The sequence below is a fragment of the Tachypleus tridentatus genome, chromosome 8, assembly GCF_004210375.1.
Source record: "Tachypleus tridentatus isolate NWPU-2018 chromosome 8, ASM421037v1, whole genome shotgun sequence".
NCBI classification, from domain to species: Eukaryota; Metazoa; Arthropoda; class Merostomata; order Xiphosura; family Limulidae; genus Tachypleus; species Tachypleus tridentatus.
Window position 1 is genome coordinate 87,736,912 of NC_134832.1, and position 4,705 is coordinate 87,741,616.

Here is a 4,705-nt window from a genome sequence, read left to right on the forward strand (position 1 = left end):
AATATTCCTCTCCTATAACAATAATCTACTACCGACTATGTGAATCAATTTGTGCAGCCACCTTTTGAGGATAGTGGGAGATAGAAGGATCCCAACAAATGAGCAATCAGTTCCTAGTACCTCGAAATAAATCAATACAAGACACTTGACGCTTGAGGGCCATGACAGGACATAACGAATTATTTGGATTGGAATGGTCATAAAAGTAAGAAATGGCTGGCAAATGGATTGGTCAGAATGATCGTTTTCCTTCCCTGGCTGCCACAGTCTTTACAAGAAAAGACCTATCAGCGTAAAGCAGGAAAAGTGCAGAATAATAAAGAATCCTATGTTATGGATTGCAAACAGTTATGACTAACGACGTCCACGTGCTAACAACAACAACAAAAATACAATTTAAGAGAATGGCGAAGCAAAGAACACTAATGTAAGGACTCGAAATGAGGATGAGACAATTCATGTTAAAAGTGTAAAATACCAATACGATAATTGAAAAGGTCATTAGGGTCAAAGGATACGAAAGAATTTTAGTAGATCCGATATAACTGAATATTCAAAACCTTCTGATATTTAGAATGACAAATGGGTGGTGATGACTAGCTTCCTTCCCTCACAGATAGCCCTCGTATAGCTTTGAGCGAAATTCTAAACAAACCAAATCAAAGCAAACAAACATTATATGGATGAGTTGCTTTTATACAATACCTGGAAAGAGAACGCATTGAAGTTGGAGAAATTTGCTAATTAGAATTTGTCTAAGGCATTCAAGTGTGATATAAAAGATTGGAGCAAGCGTTCTCAATGTTTAGCCGATCAAAACCATGGGGACCGATAAATAGCTATAGTGTCAGTGAAAGGTAAGTATGTTTCAGAAAATATCTTTCAAATCTGTGTCTCCAATGACTAATATGTAAGTCTGAAAATTATCTAAGCTGAAAGTTTCAGTATCAGGGAACAAGGTAAAAGTTCCATGAAGTGGAGTGTTAATAAACAAAAATTTAAATTTAAATCTAATCCAAGCTTAAACCGCTATATCTTCTAAACTTTTTAACTCTCTAATATCTTGGGTGACTGTACAATTGTTTAATAGTTAACTTAAACTTAAAAGTCTCCCGATAGTACAGCAGTAAGTCTATAGATTTACAACGCTAAAATCAGTGGAATGATCCCCCTCGGTCAACTCAGCAAATAGCCCGATGTGACTTTGTTATAAAATAACACAAAATAAATTTAGAACGTTCGGCATCTAGTGACAGATGTATTTACTTTTAAAATATAACTAAGTATTGAGAAATTACCCAACCATTTGAAAAATTAATAGCGATGCTAACGTAATAATAATGCCACACTAACTACGTTAAGTATTTTAGGTTAATTTTGCTTATTACAGTTATTACTGAAAAAAACAACAACACATCATGCTAGCCCAACAGTTCAAAACTATTATATTAGCTACTGTCTTAGGAAATCGTCATTACTCTGTAGGTTAATTTTAATTTTTCTCTCATTTGAGATTTAAAAGTAGTTACGCCGCTTGTTGTTTGTTGTTCTTAAATTTCTCGATGACCATTTTAATAAAAAAAATAAATGTATTAACTAAGTCAGAAATATAAGCAATATTTTTACTTTAAGGCAATAGAGACTGTTATCGTGTCTCCCGCTAGTACAGCGGTAAGTCTACGGATTTGTGTATGTGTGTGTGTGTTTTTCTTATAGCAAAGCCACATCGGGCTATCTGCTGAGCCCACCGAAGGGAATCGAACCCTTGATTTTAGTGTTGTAAATCCATAGACATACAGCTGTACTAGCGGGGGGCGTCTACGGATTTACAACACTAAAAATAGTGGGTTCGATTACCCTTGGTGGACTCAGCAGATAGTTTGATGTGGCTTTACTATAAGAAAACACATACTATTATTGTTCGGTTTTATAACTGTCAAACTTATGTGATTAAAGTTAACATTTAGGTTATTTCAAAAATAATTCACTGATCGGTGTGTCAAATGTGAATATAATGTGATAATTCTCTACAATTACTTTCTGTTTTTGACATTTTTAGAGTTGCACACTGTGCATATATTTAGAAACGTACAACATTGTTCATTGTGTAATAAATATTTTACATAAAAAGTTGCTGATTTTGCTTTTGTCAATAAAAACTTCTGAACTCTTAAAAATCCTCTAAACTTGAAACAACTGTAGCTTCAAGCTGTTTGAGTAGAATGAAAACTAGGATGAATGTATGTAAAGAAAATGTAGCTACAATATGCGCAAATTTAATTTTTTTATAGAAACTGTAGCTCCTAAACTATTAGCTAGATTTCAATAATATAATAAACGTTAAAAAAGCCTTAAAAGAAAAAAAGTTAAAAATACTTTTGATCTGAAGAATACTACAATATGTAACAAACATCTTAGGTTAAAGCTCAAACGTTTGAATGGGTATTTCCTAAACTGTCTATTTAAATCGAAGTAATTGTATCATAATAAACTTTAGACTTTTCAAACTTCGCTAAACCGGCTGTATCTTTGAAAACTTTGGCGTAAACTCAATCAAATGTGAGTAAAAATATGTTAATAAACGCCTTTATAGCCTCTAAAAATATTCGAAAATCTAAACAGAGTAATTCCCTCAACTGATGTTAAATGAGTAACATTTCAATAAGATATGCTTTAACTAAATCCTTTATCATCTTTTAAAACTTCCTGAACTTTGAACTGTCATATCTCCTGAATGGACTGAGTATTAGATAAAACTTAAAATAAAAGTTAAAAATCTTTTCGTCCCTAAATCTTTTATCTCCTTAACCGGTAGTACAACGCATCATAGTTCACTATGCCATAAAAATAAAAGATTCTTAATAACATAAGTTGCCAACACAAAAGTGAGTATGCTTACGTAACATAACAACTTTCACCACAACTTATCAGGGTCATCAGTTAGATAAAACAACAAATTATAGCTCGTGGGAACAAAATACTATATATATTACAGTTTTCGAACACAAAAATGTGAGCTGATAATGTATAACTTAATGGGTTTATCAGAAACCCAATACAACTCTCGGTGATGCAAAACAACACAGAAAAGAGTCCGTGAAGAAATTTTATAAGACAGTGTCAACTCGACCTAACTACAATATCAAAAAGCAGAAGTTTTAAACAAAGAAAACTATCAAAAACAAACTAAATATGAAACGTCTGAAGCAGCAATAAAATGAAATTAACAAAAAATCTACTTGTTACAGGGGGAGGAAAAGGCTGAAGGTGACCTGACTTTCCAAGGTAAAAAAAATCGGACCTAAACATTCAATACGGCGGATAATTTTTTTCTGATTTTTTTAAAAACACCAGCTGGGGATTTGAGATATTGTCAAGTAAATCTAGGGCACTGGCCCCTTATGCCAGAGATTAGCAATGCAACTGCCAGTAAATGTAAAATTCGTGAACGAAAGGCATGAACAACAGGTAAAACTTGACTATTTTCTGTAATTTCAGGAAAAGACAAAAGATGTGACTGTAGGTTTCGTGAGAGAGTGCTTTATTTAACTAACAAAAGGTCTTGATTATTTGTACTTTTATGAATGACGTCACAATGGGATCAAAATTTCAGTATTAAGCAACTGCATAAATTCGATTTCGATGTTTATTTCAATAATCGAAATATAAGCTAAAAGTAATTTAGTCGCTTAGAAGTATTCATTTTTTTCTGAAAGATTTGAAAAATGTTTTCTTTCTGCGTTATTCATATAGGTCTCAAATCTGAAAAAATTGAGGTCAACAGGGAATCACATGAACGCGAAGTCGAGAAACGCTCGAAGTTGGATATGCTGTAATGATGTTTTATGCATGTTAAAATAAATTCATATTACACTTGAGTAGTTTGAAAGTTTGTTTATGTCATTTTTGGTTTTAATAAATAATATAACACAGGTGACACATGAAAGATTCGTTTTTATACGTTTGTTATCGCTACGAGCACAAACGAAATCAGGAGACACGTTGTATCAAGTTGCGTAGCGCATCCGTTGCTCGATTAACCCGCCATTTTTAATCTACATTTATTTATATTCTCACCAATCACCGAGTATGCATTTTAAACTTGTTCGGCTACGTATATCTTCATGGTTATTCAATCACTCAGTTATGTCGTTCATCACGGTAAGCACGCGGCTGTTTGTTATTGAAAACATACAAATTAAAAACTTCAAAGATCAATAATCTTTATTGATTACAACAGCACATCTGACTTTACCTTTATCTACCTTCGTTATAACACAAAGCAAAGCCATTCAAATATTTAATACAGTTTAACACGCTTTTGTTTTGTTTTGTTTTCAAACGTAAGCTGTGGGCGAAATTTGATATATCTATATTTTGAACTGAATAGATTAAGATATTTAGCTTGATGCAGATGAAGGTTTGTGTCATGTCATATTCTATTTTGTATTTGAATAATAATTTCGTTCATATTCGTTAGTTAAGGACAACAAGCTTTACTTGAAGTGATACCGGTCATGTAAAACACAGTGACAAACATTTACAATAAAATATGCTAACAGTACTTAACACTAGTGGTCAAAAACCAAATAGACACTCAACAACTTCCTATTTCAAAGGGGCGTGATCAGCCAAATCTCAACATGCTGTTTCAGCTGTCCTTATCATCCATGAAGAACCTGAACACCGACACGATACGATCCTA